This window comes from Dermacentor silvarum, chromosome 1 (genome assembly GCF_013339745.2).
Source record: "Dermacentor silvarum isolate Dsil-2018 chromosome 1, BIME_Dsil_1.4, whole genome shotgun sequence".
NCBI lineage: Eukaryota > Metazoa > Arthropoda > Arachnida > Ixodida > Ixodidae > Dermacentor > Dermacentor silvarum.
The window spans coordinates 242,107,137-242,125,116 of NC_051154.1; the positions used below are offsets into that span (position 1 = coordinate 242,107,137).

The 17,980-nt window shown below is 45.6% G+C and overlaps 1 protein-coding gene across 1 annotated transcript in view; it reads right to left on the reverse strand.

Moving 5' to 3' along the window:
- Positions 1 to 17,779, reverse strand: part of LOC119437007 (high-affinity choline transporter 1-like) — a 74,009-nt gene extending 56,230 nt beyond the window's left edge. Inside the window, exon 1 of the mRNA XM_049660180.1 lies at positions 17,507 to 17,779. The gene's annotated coding sequence lies outside the window, so the exon portion shown is untranslated. The remainder of the gene's footprint in view (positions 1 to 17,506) is intronic.
- Between the last annotated feature and the right edge of the window lie 201 nt (positions 17,780 to 17,980).

Consider the following 17,980-nt stretch of genomic DNA (forward strand, 5'->3'; position numbering starts at 1 on the left):
GCCAGATTGGAGTGGTACCTGGAATGCCACAAAGTTTGCCCAAACGCTATGGCCGGTTTTCGACGTCTCCGTTGCTCTATTGATAATGTCATCGATCTGGTCACTTATGTCCAGCATCAAAAGAGATTGAAACGGTTATCTGTCGCCATGTTTCTCGACGTAAAAGGAGCTTATGACAATGTTGCTCATGACGCCATACTTAACGCTCTTGCATCGGTCGGCCTTGGTGGCCGAGTCTACCGGTGGACCCGCAACTATTTACACATGAGGTCCTTTTTGTGCAGACCGATGACGGTCCGACCTCACAACACTACACATAGCGCGGTCTTTCCCAAGGTGGCGTCTTGAGCCCCACACTATTCAACCTTGTTCTTGTCGGTCTCGTGGAACGCATACCAAGTGCTGTCCAGATATCAATGTACGCCGATGACATCTGCGTGTAACGGTCAGGTGTAACACGTCCTCAGGTGCGCGCGAGGCTTCAAAAAGCCGCGATTTCAATATCGGCGTATCTTAGCGAACAAGGCCTCCAGATCTCACCTGAGAAATGTGCGCTGGTCGCGTTTACGCGGAAGCCAATGACGTCCTACGCCATATCCATCAATGGGCAAGACATCTGTTACGCCAGGACGCATACATTCTTAGGGGTGATCATTGATCGAGACCTCAGCTGGAGTCCTCATGTGGCCTACCTGAAGAAACGCCTAACGGCCATTTCACACATTTTTAAATTTCTTGGAGGGAAAACATGGGGAACGTCAGTACACGCGATGTTACAACTCTACAGGGCGCTGTTTCTCGGATATCTGAGGTACAGCTTACCTGTACTGAGCAATACCTGCAGAAGCAACATCCGCACAATCGAAAGTGCTCAGGCGCAGGCACTAAGGGTTTGTCTTGGATTGCCACGATGCACATCGACAGCGGAAACAATTGCAATAGCACACGATTACCCAGAGCGAACTCATATGACATTGGAAGTGCTGAGAGCACACATCAGGCACATTGCCCGCGCCCCTTTCCATCACCTCGCCACGCTGCCGAAAGACCGACCCAATGCCTCCTTTTGCCAGGTGATATTGATGTACTGTGACTGCCTCCCTCAAGATTATACGCCTGCCGAGAGGCTGCTATCCCCACCTTGGTGTTTGGATCGCCCACAAGTTCGACTCTCGGTACCAGGGATTCAAACGAAAGCAGGACTCTCGTCACCAGCTCTCAAGCAGCTATCTCTACTCATGCTGCACGAGACATACAAGGACCACCTTCACATTTACACTGATGGGTCGACAACTCTTGACGGATCTACAGGAGCTGTGATCTTCCCCGAAAAAGCCGTGACCTATGAGTTTAAAACTTCTCACCGGACAACGTCGACTGCTGCGGAGCTTGCTGCACTTCGCAGCGCCCTTCATATGCTTCATGAAGATTTACCACGAAAATGGAGTATATTTACTGATTCGAAGGCAGCCCTGCAGTGTCTGCTATCCGCTCTGCGTCGTGGACCACAAGACCAACTTGTGCTTGAAATAAGGCTGATATATCACCAACTAGTAGAAAAAGGACATGACATTACTTTTCAGTGGCTCCCAGGCCACTGCGGCATCATGGGCAACAAACAGGCCGATGAAGCTGCTAGGAGGGCTCACGAAAATGCTGTGAAGGAACCCCTTCCACTTTCAAGAACCGATGCAGCAGCAACGCTTCGTATACTCGCGCGTGATGCCACTCGATCCATGTGGAACACGCCAGGTTTCCGGTTTACTCGACTGCACCGCTTGGATCCATACATCCGACTACATATTCCATCTGGACTTTCCCGAATCGAGACAACTGCTCTCTGCCGACTGTGGCTTGGAGTATCGTTTACGAATGCGTTTGCTTGCCGCATCGGAATGGCTGACAGTGCTACCTGTAATAGTTGCGACAGCGAGGAAACAATCGAACATATCTTGTGTCATTGTCCCCGCTACAGCTCCCAGAGACACACGCTCGTGACGACGCTGGCGCGCCTCGACGACCGGCCGCTTTCTGAGCAGACGATCTTAGAGTGCCGGCTGACACGGTCTTCACACCAGAAGGAGATGAGCGCACTGCTGAGGTTCCTCCAGACAAGCGACCTGCTTGAACGACTGTGACACTTCTGAGTTCCTTTGTGTGTGTGCGTGTGTTTGTGTTTTTTTTTTCTGATCACCCTCTCTTTCTATGTGTGTGCATTTTTTCCTTATCTTTCTGTCTCCCCTTACCCCTTCCCCAGTGCAGGGTAGCAAACTGGATACCTACCTTCCGGTTAACCTCCCTGCCTTTCCCATCTCATTTATCTCTCTCTCTCTCTCTCGTATATAACGTATATTTCCGAAGTCAGTCCCCACCCCTTAACCTGTCGGTTTTCCAACGCACAGGATGCAAATTCTTCACCCTCTCAGTTCGCACAAAAGAAAAAAAAAAGAAGAGAAAAAAACCTAGAAGACTGACAATAAAACAGAAGAAAACAAAGTAAAGAATCCAGCCGCCATCCGCCGGCTTTGGTACAACTTTCGCGCGCTGCATGTGTTCTAAGGGTCTGGTTATCGCGCACTTTTAACCCCTGAGCAAAAATGATTTCGCATATCTTATCAAGCAGACTTTGCAGTTTCCTTCGTATCAGAGCTCCTTAACAGCAATATGATGTCATTTCTTAGGTTACTGGAAAACCTTTTCTTAGGAGAAAGCTCACATTAAAGTTGATGTTGCTTGTTCTGTACAATATCGATTATAAAGATTTCTCAAGGTGGCAGAAAATATTGTATTACAATATTCCTACGATCAAAACAAAAACAAAAGAAAACAGTTCAACTCGCAACCAAACTTAATATTGGCTGTTTCCCCCCTTCACTGCCAAGTATTTTCATAAAATCATTTTAAGTCTGGGGCTCTAAGTAGTCCTTACTTTAAAAACCTTTTGGCTAAGTTTGTGGTAACGTTTGTTGAATTCGCGATGCTGCAATGAACACTACATTTATCGCTTGACACATCTTGTCGTCGTCGGTGATCATTCGTCGCCTTTTGCGAATGCACGTGCTTTAAGGGGTCGTGTACTTGTTTTTGTGTTGATATGTGCGTTTTGCTTTTTGGGTTTTCCTATGTGTGTGTGAAGTTTCATGAGTGTGCCTGCGTGCACGCGTGTGTGTGTGTTGTGGGTGTTTTGCGCGTGTATGCGGGTTCGGAATGTACGCGCACACACACACATGCAAGCTCGCATACACATATCATTTAATCGCGCACTCGCACACGCGGCCGACTTCCGCAAGCAGATTGTCATATATCCAGCACAGCGTCTCGGCAGGATGTTTCAAGGTTTATTTACTGTTATTTGTACGACCAATAGCATAATCATCTCTAAAAGCAAAGTGTGGTTTATCATCCATTCAGTTTGCTGACATACCACGGGCCATTCATAATTTGAAAATATAATTTTTGCTCACTTTATCGTTGACCTCTTATTGTTCTTACACCATGCACATCTACGTGGAGCAGCAACCCACTCCAGTTCCCTCGTGCACGTGCCCGAACTGCAACACATTTTTTGTATACTTATTTTCATAAACAGAAAAAAAAACTAACTGCCTTCCTGACCACGTCAAGGTATATGTCATGGTAATTACATCTTCATCTGCAAATATCGCAGCAATCACCTGCCATATTTCACCATTAGAGGCAGTAGCTCAAACAAATCCCTGTTTGAGGCAGTACCTCGAACAGGGATTTCAATATGATATCGTAATTGTTTTTTTTTTGTGGGTGTTGTGTTATATACTGCACTCAGTCATGCATTTACAGTCATATCGAAATGACACAATCAACTATATTATTATTATTATTACTGGCCAGCGACAACTTGGGAGATATAAGTGGGACGTATTGCGTTAGGGGAAGTAGTACTGTATATTATCACAGTGGCGACGATAATCCTATCTTACGCTTACGCCATTCTCTCGTCTATTCCTCGGCAAAGGTTTACGCTTTGGACGACTTAAAGCGTGAATCTATCCCACAAGCTGAACAGTATTTGCTTTTGGTACGTGTTCCTTTAAAGTCGACAGTAACACTGCACAACCAATGCACACGCTCGCCAGTGCTGTGGCCGCGACGCTTGCGCACTGCAGTTATATAGACTTGATTTCTCGAGACTGCGAAGGGGGAACGCTGTGTAGTAAATCCTTTGCTCTATAGTGGTCTACGGCCTTCGCCAACCGGAGGCTGCGGCAGTGCGTCCGGTGTGACAATGTAGTTTGGGTTGAAGCGCATCGCACATAGACGCGTGGTTTAGCTGGGGACCTCTTTACTTGAATACACGCGAACAGAGAATTCATTGGCAGGAAAGAGCCCAACGTAGGCATAAGCCTGTTTCCCATGGAACAATCTTGCCCTGCGTTTTTCGTACATGTCGACTTGGCATTGTCGTTTCGAATGGACCGATTGCAGCGACTGAAATGTACATGACCAAGCGGACTGTTCGGTCCGCTTTGTTGAAAACAAAGTAAAACAAACTATTTGCAGGAAGATAACACAATTTTTTTTCTCGAAATTTGTGGCCTCAAAACGGGCCTCGCGTTATATTTAGGTTCATGGCACGAATATAACGCGTTTCTTTTTCTTTTATGTTTGCCTGCTTGCCGTGCTCCCTGTGCACGGTGAGCAATCTGTATAAGGTTTTGCCTTGTTTGAGTGTGTCGCGCGCATTTCTGAAGTGCTGTTTGTCCGATAACCTTGGTGGGTACCACAAATGGTGACGCCGTGCTCGCCCACAGCGACAAAGACGTCACCATTCGTTCGCTCATTTTATTTTTCGACTGCAGCTAGTTCACAGTAACGTTGAATAAAGCCCTGCGATCATCGGCTTTCATGCATCGTTTCCTGTTTTATTTGCAGCTTCACTTCGCGTGACGTTCGCAATATATACAGGGTGTTTCAACGAACACTTTCAAACATTCTTAGAGGTTGCCGGTGGCAGATAGCACAATTCTAGTTCATGAGCTGGTCTACTCGAAAAGGCGGACATTACTTGCACAAGAAATTGAAATGCATAATCGAATAATTAACAAAAATTCACTAATTAAGTTTTTAACTGATTACCTGATGACCCATATTGTAATTTTCAAATTGTAGCCGTGGAGTTCGCAAGACGGATCCACTCGGAACGAATTCTCTGGATGACACCATTCTTGATATATTAATTCCTTAACTTTGCTGAGAAATGCATTGGCGTTCCAGTTAGTTGCTTAACAAAACGTCGCCTTATGCATTGAAGCACAAAATTAACTGGAACGCCAATGCATTTCTCCGCAAAGTTCGAGAATTATTATCTAGAAAGTGGTGTCATCCTGAGAATTAATTGGTTAAAAACTTAATTAGTGAATTTTGTGAATTAGTGAAGTCATTAGTTAAAAACTTGATCAGTGAATTTTTGTTGATTAGTCGATTATGCATTTAAATTTTTTGTGCAAGTAATGTCCGCCTCTTCGAGTACACCAGCTCATTAACTGGAATTGGGCTATCTGCCACAGGCAACCTTAAATAAATTGTGAAAGTGTTCGCTGAAACACCCTATATATATATATATATATATATATATATATATATATATATATATATATATTCTAAGCTGTCCCGTACCATCTCTACCTCTCCCAATTGGCCAGCTTCCCAAACTTCACACGGAGACTCTTTTTTTCCACTTTGCCACTCCTAATAGGGCATCCAAAATAGCAGGACAAAATCGGCGTATTCGTACAGAAGTTTCCGCACAGTTATAAAAAACCTTGTCAAATGAAAAACGGCTTCAGACATGGTTCACTTCCTGTCTTTGCAGTTTCATCACCACCTGCTTTATGGATACCTTGAGGGCATTCCTGGTGTTGTGTTTCGCGTTGACGTTTGCCTAAATAACGCTGCACACGTAATAGACGAGTGTGTTGGAAATGGGGCTAGAGGGGGGTCACAGTTCGGGAGACCAGTGTTAGGGCAAATTGTCCCAAAGCCCCAATTGTGCCTTCCAAGAGCCAAGGCTACTTGAATAATTTTTTTTTCTCCCATTCTCTGCACGATTCTGGTGTTCATTTGCAATCTGTTTACTTTCTGCGCTTGGCTCGCATCACTGTCACATCGTCCCGTATTTTGCATTCCTTGAAAGACTTGGCAATGCGGTACACTTGCGTTTTCTTGTAATCAAAAGAGGCGATAATTTGCAGCTTATGAAACAGTCGGGCAGCCGATGTCGTTTTTTATTTGTCACGTTTCTCGTAGAAACACTACAAACCACTTTTTAAGAAACATAAAAGAAACACAACCGCACGAAATTGATATAGCCACTGGGTAATTTAATTAGCTGTATTTTCCGGTGAAGTGCATTCCGAGATAGTCTTCGGGACAATCCTCAACCGCGTCGCCAACATTTACCGCCGTATGCTGTTATAGGCTCATTCCAACAGCCATTTCGGTTGGCGATGTTGTCCGTCGCAGCTATCGCCAGGAATGAGAGAAAAAAGACAGTTCTCGCCGGAATCGAACCCGGGCACTCTGCGCAGGAGTCAGCTATATTATACCTCTGCGCTACGCCAGCGCTTGCTAGCTGCTGCGGAAACATGCCCTATACACGCGTCCTAGCGCGCGAAGAGTCACGATGATAATGATGATGTTGATGATGATGATGATGATGATGATTTATTGGCATCCCCTTCGAAATGGGGCGGTGACATATAGTCACCTAGCCTGCTTGATTTAATCGGGTATGCTATAGATGTTTTTTATCTAGCATTTTTGTATACTTCTCCTTAATGTTTTTTTTTTTTTCCTTCAAAATCTATCTTGTACAGCTACCTATGACTGTGAGAGATCCGGTCGTTTCAATATCTTTCCTGCTTTTTTTCCACCAGTACTCTAAACGTCTCCTGCTTATCTCGACTGCTGAGCGGTTGATGCTCCCGTCCACTTTTAACGCAAGCACTTCTGGAAGTTGTACGTTACCTACGGTTCTCGCTGGGTGAATCCCTTCGCATTCCATTAGGATGTGCTGAGTGGTCTCTGGATCTTTACTGCAGCATACACATGCCTCATCTAGCTCCGAATATTTGCTGCGGTATGTTCTTGTCCTTAGGCAACCGGCTTGAGCCTCAAATACCAAGGCATTGCCCTTTGTGTTATCCTACACATTTTCCTTCTAATTTCTTTCTTCTCATTCTTGTAAATCTTCATCGTCCTTTTGTTTCCGTTCTTTGCATCCAATTCACTGTCTATGTTTCTCTCACTTTCTTTCTGATGACTCCTGGTTGTCTATTTACAGTTTCAATTATCCTGTACGTGGTTGCAACTGTCTTGACCTCTTCCTCCATTCTTTGTCCACGCTTTTCATGTAGACATACTTGTGCACTTTAGCCACCCATTTATTTTCATCCATGTTCCTGAGTCTTTCTTCAAAACTAATTTTGCTCGGTGCTTCTCTGTGCTTCTCAAAAGAGGCCCAACCCATGTCACCCTGCACTGCCTCATTTGTGGTTTTACCGTGGGCTCCCAAAGCCAACCGGCCTACCGGTCTTTGGTTAACTTCCAACCCCGACAAAATATCCGATTTCAAGCATAGAATGGCATTTGCGAACGTTAGCGCTGGCACCATTACCCCTTTCCAGATTCCACGCACCACCTCATATATCTTATTGTGGCCACACAGTGCGTTGTTTTTCATTATTGCTGTAATCCGCTTACCCTTTACTTTCAGATTATCTTGGTGGGGGCTGGAGTAAGTCTTTCCTTCGTTGACATACGCCGAGGTATTTATATTGATTGACTATGGGTATGACTTGCTGTTGAATTGACTACACGTAATTACTCGTCTCTTCATTAGAGATCATAATTCCCGATTTCTCTGTGCTAAACTTAAGGCCTATATTTGTCTCTGCGTTACCACAGATATTCGCAAGTGTATGTAAATCTCTTATATTATTCGCTAGTAGCACTATGTCGTCCGCATATATCAGTCCAAGGACCTTCTGTTGCACCATTCGTCCATTGCGCACGTAGGATAAATCAAACCTTAACTCGCAGTTCTCCAGTCGTCTTTCTATATCCTTAACATAAATCGGGAAGAACAATGGAGATAGAGGACATCCTTGCTTCAGTCCTTGGTGAATTCCCACCACTCTCATTACCTTTTCGACCTTCCCGTACAACTTGTACTCGGTTGTCTTTATATATCTACCTCAGCAGCTCCACGAAATCGTCATCTATGCTTTCGTGCTAAAGAATATCCCATAACAATTCCCTGACTACGTTGTCATACGCTCCTTTAATGTCTAGAAATGCTATCGATAAAGGTCTATTCTGAGCTACTGAAATCTTTGTGCACTGAGTTAGTGCAAACATATTATCCTCTAAGCGTCTGCCTGGCATGAACCCATTTTGTAGTTCCCCCAGTACGTAATTTTTTCTCCACCCACTTCGACAGTTCTAATTTTCTAAACATGCGTTAGACCTGACCTTCGCGCGTTGCTGACCCACGCGGTATATAGTATAGGTCTATGGGGCCTTCTTTACCATTGAATTCATGATAGCCAAAATTTTGTTCCGTGACATGCTAAGCCTATGGCTATGGCTGCACAGTTGGATGGATGGATGGATGCAAAACTTTAATAAAAGTCCTGAGGTACGCGACTCAGCGCGCAGCGGGCCGCTCCCACGTTGGGACAGTCAGGCCATGCCCGACCACCGCATCGTGGGCCCTCTGGACAGCCCATAGTTGCGCCCCGGCATCGGGGCTCTTGATAGCGGAGAGCCACTTGTCATTATTGATTTGTTCCGTGCCGCGCAACGAGGGGCAACGCCAGAGCATATGGTCTAGGCTAGCGAAGTCATTGCAGTGCCTGCAAGAACTACTGGCATAAGTGTCGGGATAAAGCGTGTGTAATAAAACCGGGTTGGGATACGAGCCTGTTTGTAATAATCTGAGGGGTAATGCCTGCGCTTTATTTAACTTCTTGTGAGGAAGGGGAAAGTCTCTCCTGCCGAGATAAAAGTGCTATGTAATTTCTTTATATGTGATCTGTTGACCTCTGTTCTCCACCAATGAAGGTACTCAATTAGGACAGTGCCTCGCTTCATTGCTTATCTTGAAGTGCATCGACGTCATTAATGGGCAACTGCCTAAGTCCCTATAAGCTCTGGATTCAGAGGGCCTCGCCTCGACTATCCACCTCCAATCTTTTGGCCTCCTCGGCTGCCTGACTTCACTTCTAGTGCTTAACTCTCTCTTTTGGATTATATTAAATATCAGGTCTACTTAATTGCCAGCCTTAAGCCCAATCCTCCTAATGAGTATCAGCCATGTTTCAAAGCCACCCCCATCACAGCCACTATACTTACTACTACTACTGCTACTACTAACAATGATTACTACTACTACTACCACTACTACTACTACTACTACTACTACTACTACTACTACTACTACTACTACTACTACTACTACTACTACTACTACTACTACTACTACTACTACTACTACTACTACTACTAATACTAAAAACTTCTACTGCTGCTGCAGCAGCACTTTATGCGTGATCTGTGGATGGAAAGTTCTGTGGATGTTCACTTCACTTCTTCCTCCACACTCGACTGCTTTTGATGCCGACTTTCTCATTTGTGTGCAGCTGACTTCTTCAATTTTGTGTTGTCAATTTCTTCACTTCTTGCCTCTTGTTATGTTTGTCTATCCAGACAAACATAAGAGGCTCCTGAGCAAGCGCACGGGGCAGATAACTCCTGCTCATTAATTTGCAGTCAGTGCTTTTCTTTTAGGCAGCCTAGATACGAAGTAGTGTTTCGATTTAGGCAAAACAATTTATTATTATCTAGTCTCACCGTATTTGCACACCTTTAATACAATGTGTGGTGCTGTAGTATAATAGTTCTCTCATTCAATGAGTACAACTTTCTGCGGGAATCAGATGACTTGCTGTTTTCTTGTTTCAATAGTCACATGTCACGGTGCGCCAGGTAACTTAAAGCAGTTGTTTCTCATTTAGAAGCTTCTTTGTTGACCGGACGTCTACTTGCGAAAGGCATTGTGTACACATGTGACATAACGCAAGTAAGCCTCAATTTTTACCATATAGACTCCACAAGAACTTTGTAAACGTATATAATATTTGATTTGATATTCGAAGGTCATTTTTCTCAAGTATTCATAATCAATTCGGAAATTTCGCTATTGACACACCACTAGTTACTAGTTTTAGGTTCACTTTTATTAAAATACTAATTTCCATAGCAGTTGATATTTTTTTTTTAGTTTCCATGTTTAGTTCTCTTTAATTGTGTCTTTTTCATTACTTGGTAGCTTCAAGACCAGTGAAGGACTCTACAGGGAAAACAGCGCGCTTAGATCGAAATGCATAGAATTCTACACTCGCGAGATGTGAGATAAATTATAAGTATATAAATTAATAGAGTTCAAGCGAATGCTGCGAGACAAGCTGTATGTAACTAAATACACGACTATGATACGTCTACTCTAAAGCAGATTGACATCCGTCAACGCCTCCTACATTAACAGTGCCTGTCGGCCTGTCGCAGCGGCTGATCGATCGATACTTTTTCTGCAGTCCTCTCTACCACTCCCTCTTTTGTTTGCTGTTTCCGCTTGAGACGCAACAAGCTTACCCGTTACGAAGTCGCTGGAACTTTTGCGGGAAGTGATTACATCACACTCGCTGGTAGTGTATTTTTCATCACTAGAATCACTGTAATGTGAGCCTTAGAGTGACATTAACCCACACGATGCGCAATATACGCAAAGCATCGAGTGAGCTGCAAGGACACAGCTGCACCCTTCGCGAACGCATCATCTGATTCGATCGTGGAGGAACTCCGTTATGCTCGGAGGGTTCACTGCGCAGCGACATGCACAGTATGCATCTGTATTTCTTTGTCTTGCGATCGGTTTTGTCGCTCCTGTTTGTATTTTTACGCACGTTTGCTTTCCTCAGAATGGCACGCTCCTCTATAGAGGCGAACTAATAACGAAATACAAAAGCGAATGTGAAGATAGTACTTAAAGAAATAATGTGTCTACAGCAAAACAGTTGCAGGCAGTTTCGTACTGTGTTACACCGAAGTTTGGCCCACTGTTGGCGGCAGTAGATTTTAAGCGTCGTTTTAAAACATCCTATTATTCTGACGTAATAGTTCAGTAGAAACCCGCTAGGTGGAGAGAAGTAAATAAAGGGGAAAATGAGACATCCACCCAATCCTAGCAATTGCTACAAAGGAAACCCATACGGTTTCCTCGAAAGAAAAGCCTCATAGTTGAAGAAAAATTCGTCCTGGTCCAGGGCTCGAACCGTATTACGTCAAACAGTTGATAAATTCGACTTCGTCCTGTCATCTGCGAGCCGCCTGGTTAGCTCAGATTAGCGGCTGCCCCGGAAAGGCGGAGGAGTCCAGACCAGGACGAATATTTCTTCAACTATGAGGCTTTTCTTTCGAAGAAACAGTATGGGTTACCTTTGAAGCAATTGCTATGATTAAGTTAATGTTTCATTTTTCCCTTTATCCTCTTATTCTGTGTGACGTACTCACGGGAAACCAAAATTTTCTAACGAGGACCAGACAACCCAGGTAAATAAAATTTTGTTAAAGCGCAGTAACTTCTTTAAGAGGGTAAAAAATAAACGAATCGCACAAATTATGAAGGTCAACTCTTATTATGCGAATCAATTTCAATACTGTACATATATTTCACTGTCAACAATGCTGACGTCAGAGCCCGCCAAAAACCAATCAATGAAAGGAGCAAGTTGGCGCAGCCGGGTCAGTCCAGCGGGAATTCAGAAGGTCAGATCCTCTTATACGGGGAGAACGTTCAGGCCCTTCGGGAATAGCCAAGAACGCGGGGCAACGGACGTGACGCACAGAAGGTAGAAACTGAAATAAAATGTAATAGCAGTCTTTCGTGCTACGATATAAGCCCCCAATAGGTCACCAAAAATGGCGCGTCTGCCATATACTATGTGCACATGGGAACAGCCCTGAACAAAAGCGATCGTAAAAGCAAAGCGTGATGGCGCCCATGCCATAGCAAGTGCCCGCCGCCTTGACCTAGGGCGGACCTGGCAAGAGCAATACACGCCGCATTTCAAATAAAATGGACGGGGGTAACACTGATTCTTTTTTCTTTTTTTCAACTCCATTTTTTTCACTCTTCGCCATTGGTTTGCACGCCACCGTATAGCCGGGAATGGCTATTCGGTGTGACGGATCACTGCGGGACAGGATAGAAGAAAAATAATCACTGCGTTATTCGGTCTCGAGGAAGGCTAAGTGCGCGTGTCTCGTAGAATCTAGCGGTCGTTGCTGGCCCGCTCGAAACGGCCTCACTGTTCGCAAATAGGGGGAGGGGGGCAGTGAACGCTTCTCTTCGCGTGCACATGGTATCTCGTCGTTGCCATCCCGGCAGCTATATAAGCGTGGTTGCAGCAATTTTTCATCCAAATGGCGAATCGTCTGATGCCCGTCTGCTGTGAAGAATTAGCCGGGGCTCTGCGTAAAAGGCACTGGTGGCTGAAATCTCCCTTTCTTTATTAGGTACTGCAAGTAGTAATAATTGGTTATTGCTTCTTAAAATAAATAATAATATAAAGAAAAGAAAAGGAAGGGAATCACTGCTGATCGCACTATTACTGTCTAGAGCAGTTTGCTGGCACCTGAACAGCCGTCAGCAGTGATGGCATGGGAGTAGGGGAGCGTAACGAGGGGGACCATTTACATATATAGTTTGTCTGGACTGCGATTTGGCTGTTAGTGATGGAATTGACGCGTCCTGTGGCGCAGCCTGGTCTTGCAAGAGGCCCCGCAGCACACACGTTCGCCATTTCTTGAATTCCTCTTTCTCGTAATCATTCGCCGACTCTTGCGTCTCAGTATACACTGGGGCGTAACTGAAGCTAAAAGCCATCATTGGCTGATCGCGATAATAGAGCCGCTACATAAGCGAATCAGCAGAAAGGATGGTAAGAAAGCAGCATCCCTGCGTATGACTTGCCGAGTATCGGGACACTCAGATACCTCGACCTGGAGCATTGGGCAGGGAAGACGTACCAGAGAATGGAAACACTCGAGAGTAATATCGATACTGAACGCATAAGATCAAATCAATTATTCAACCTACCACCGCTCTCACTTGTTTCAATGGTCTGCAAACTGGTGGAAGAGATGACGACAAAACGTCTCGAACATTATCTGGAACGTCGCCAATTTTTTAATCGTTTTCGAACACCCTTCAACAAACAACTTAGCGCACAATACAGCTTGTTCTTACTTCTTAACACGATGAATAGAAGCACGAAATGGGCAAACAAAGGGCCGGACATTTTATTAGTTGTGAACTTGAAGATGAGTGTCGCCTCTGGCGGGCACGAAACCATCATTAAGATAACTAGACGTAATGGGTGGGCAACAAGATCGCCAACCATAGTTAAAGCCTTCTTCGAAGACCGCACATACTAACTGAAATTCGGTCCGGCAACCAAGAAAGCAGGTGGCACAAGAACAGGATCGGAGTATCACAGAGATTTCGAATATCCCTGATCCAGTTAGACATATATAGAACTCGCATCTTCTTGGAAACAGAGCACAATCCACGAAGTCTGGTTCGCGACCAATGCGGACATCCATAACGCTATGGACAACACATAGACCATAGGTTAACAAACGAGAAAAAAAAAGAAGAAAAAAACTGTGTGGACAGCACTGCATGCATCGTATTGCAGCACTCTCAACCATGCTTTCAGCGAAAGAACCGTACGCGCGGACCGTGGCGAATTGAGCGGCCGCAGCTCTAGGAGTCGGCTTCACAGTCCGTCAGCATCTTTGACGGTGGCACCATGGTGGCATACGGAAAGAAAGCGCCGTCGTCCATGATAAGCGATAGGCTGACCGCGCGCATGGTTCTTTCGCTCGAAGCACGGTTGAGAGCGCTGCAATACGACAGCGCATGAGCGCAGTCACGTGCTTTTATTTCGTATTTCGCGGGCTTTCTTTAAACGCCGAAAAAAATCACCACGCAGAACGTACGTTGCCACAAAAAATAGGATCGGTCGTTTCTGAACCCCCTCTACAAGCGAGAGAAAGAGAGAGAGGTGGATAAAAGGAAGGCAGGGATGTTAACCAGTCAAGAGTCCGGTTGGCTACCCTACGCTGGGGGAAGGGAGAAGGGGAAGAGAAAGAATTGAGAGAGAGAGGGTATGGAGACGTGCACGGACCGTACTGCAGAGTCAAAGGCGCTCGTACAAATCAGGCGCTCTCATAAAGCACAAAAGTACCTTCACTGCCTTCTGAGCCGATGATCGGTGGGGACGGTGTTCTAGTATAATCTGTTCACTCAGAGGACGATCATCTAGTTTCCTGAATGCGTTAATCATAGATTCTCTTTCTGATTAAAAATGAGGACAGCGGCACAATAAGTGGTCAACGTTCTCCTCGTATCCGCAAACACCACATGCAAGACTGTCAGCCATTCCAATTAGTGTTAAATAAGCTCCCAGCCGCCTCTACAACGTAACGAAACGCCCTTGGCCCTAAAGTGAACAATAAACATTTTGAATTATTGATCTCAGTTAATGAACTACTTAAGCGGAATATAAAAAAATATGTTGAGGAGCGCCACATGACGGCAAACCATACGTCGTTGGTTTCACCCGGCTGCGGTTAACCACTTTTTAAAATCCTTGGTTCAAGTTACGTGAAACACCCTCTATGTACAAGGTGTCCCAGCTATCATTCCCAAGATTTAAAAATATGCGAATGCCACGTAGCTGGACAGAACTAAGGTAATGTTATTTTGCCATCGCTTGGAGATGCTCAGATTAACCCGATGTGGTTGCTTAGTGGCTAGGGTGTTGAGCTGCTAAGCACGAGGTCGTGGGATCGAATCCCGGCCACGGCGGCCGCATTTCGATGACGGCGAAATGCGAAAACACCCATGTACTTAGACTTACGTGTACGTTAAAGAACCCCAGGTGTTTGAAATTATTCCGGAGTCCCCCCACTACGGCGTGCCTCATAATGAGATCGTGGTTTTGGCACGTAGAAACCCATAATTTAATTTAATTTCGATACTTAGCACGGTATTGAGCAACAGAAAGCTGTATCGGGAGTTTTTCATGTTGCTCTACAATTTCCTCATTGACACTTTTCCCCTAATTAAAATATCTGAGAAGGTGATTAATTAATTAGGACTAATTAAGTAATTAGGCGGAATGCAAATGGAAAACAACAGCATACAACATTACCTTGGTTCTGTCCAGCTGCGTGCGTGCGCGCGCGTGCTATCGTCGCAAGCACTCTGGAAGAAGACGCTTCAAGACCCGACAGCGCACTTGCAACGCCTCTGCGTCATACGTCGTCTCCCGCCGCGCTTCAATAAATGACGAACATCATATTCAGTCGTATAAGACCTGAATGTATCTCGTGCCGAAGCATATCATTCGTACCTCAGGCGGAGCCAGTGATTTTAAATGAACAAAGGAAGACAAAATGATTTGCTCACCGGGGACGCGGAGGGTCGGTTTGCCGACAACAGGGGTGCGACAACCGGTGTGTCTGCGTGCCGCTCATGTGTTCATATGAATCCCGGAATAAGATCCGCGCCCGGCACTCCTCCGATTGTTGCAACTTCCCTGTTGCCTTAACTTCTAGAAATGTAGCCTCAGAAAAGATAAACGTCGCAAAGGTGGACTCAGTTGGGCTCTTAAAGTGCGTTAGTCAGAGTCGCGTGCAGACAGACCTATTTACTGCGAGACGACGCGCGTCACACGAGCTCCGAACCAACGTGGGTATGCAGCAAGTCTCGATCTTACGAAGTGGATTACACCGATCAGACATGATGCAGACACATGTAGACTGCAACTTCGAAGAACGCGAGGGAAACGACCCAAATATATCACGAAAACAGTACAAAGGGATTGTTTGTCGAATGATTATTTCAGTGAAGCCCACTTCGACAAAAGTTGAGAAAGTCTGCTTCAACCATAGTGTGTATGTAGCAAAAAAAAACCAATAATAATAAAACACCAAAGCCTTTTTTTAAGCCACCCGGGCAATGGTTAGACGGAGAGCCATGAACTATGGGCGCAGTGTGTGGAAGGACACGAGGTGGTGGAATGCAAAGCAGCCCATACTACACATGCACATACAGTATGTATATATAACACTGATAAAACCACGTGCCCACACCACAACATTTCATCAATAACTCTTTATTCGTACTGCGCGTGACTGGAATCGCCTTCCCGGCCATATCGCTACGATCACCGACCCTGCAGAATTGAAATCCGCCGTCGAAGAAATCACACGCATCGACGCTAACCCATAGGATTATCGTGTACACTGCTGCGCACCATTATTATTTAATTTATTCCTGTCTTGTATTCGCTAACTGACTTGTATTCACTTGACCTGTATTCACCAATGTTTACTGTAATTATGTTGTATCCCCTGTACCCACCCCTCATGTAATGTCCCTCACGGGACCCTTGAGGTATAATAAATTTAAAAAATACCATCTACCCCCCCCCCCCCACACACACACACAGACACACACATACTTTTTTTAGGCGAACCGTTACGTTTAAGTTACAATATCGCAGATGTAACTGCATGTGAAGCCACGAAGTGAAATAGTCTCCTGGAAAGCCCCCCAGTAGATGTACATAGAGGTCCTGATAAGCATTTCCACTCCACGCATTACAAACGATAAGAGGCGATAGATATACATAGAAAACAGATAAATGTGCACCGATTGCGCCACGCCAAAGCTTAGAACTGCAATCTGCACCGACAAGTAAGCAATAACTACATTTGCACCTAATGGCAGATGCTGGCGGTGTGCCTCAAGGTCTCGACAGCTGGAGTAACAAGCTCCTTGACCTTTCAATGTAATCATATGTATATACAAGATCCACCACGCTCCTACCTTTCGCGAACGACATCTGCAGCAGAAAAACACGACGTGTATTGGCCCTCTGGCTCCTGTGGATTTCATGCTTTGTTGCAATTGGTACATTCGCACGTTAGTCCTTTAAGGTTCTGTGGCGCAAGGTATAAAAGCACCCAAAGAAAAAAAAAAGAGAACGACGCTCTTTCCGTCTCTTTCATTTCTCCTGGTGTGTTTTTACTTTCCGCCACAGTGCTTCGAATATCTACGCACCAACTCACCCAACATAGTACGCTCCTAAACGTTAGTCTTCATTGTCGAAGCCAGCGCCGATCCGGATAATTCGGCGCAGACACGTTAGACAGCTAGTGCTCAATGAAGTCAAAAGCGTCATCATGTGACTTGACGATCAAGGAGCAGCAACTCTCACGTGCCACACATACGCACCATTAACATACGTACGCGTCTGCGCGCACCGTCACGTGGTTGATGCAGAGTGGGGCGAATGAACCCTTCTCCACGTGCGCTCCACATTTTACTTACCGCTATTGCCTGCGCGGCGTAGGTGATGACGGCCGTGATGTCCGTGCAGTTATGAATCCATATTCATGCACGCTCCGAGAAAGATGTGGACGACAGCTGCCGGTGCAGAGCACAGTGTCCTTTCTGAGCTCTGTGCCCGACGAAACTTTGCGTTAGTCCGCGCGTCCATTTGCCAGAACGCCGGCGTTGGTCAACTCGACCGCCTTGGTCTGTGAGCGCTTCGCCTTGATCCCGGCACATTGCCGGCACGCTTGCCGGCGGGTGACTGGAACGATCTGGCTCTCAGCCACTGCCGCCGACGCCGGCGGCCAGAACGCTCAAGCGCGAGAGAGAAAGGGTTCGAATCAAAAACAAAAACGCGCGAGGGAGGAGCGAAACGTACGTTGCCTTGAATGACAAACAGCCTCCGTACTTTCCCAGCCGGTCTCCCTCGAGCGAAAGCAACGCGCGTGCAATCCGGAAAGCGCGCTGTCG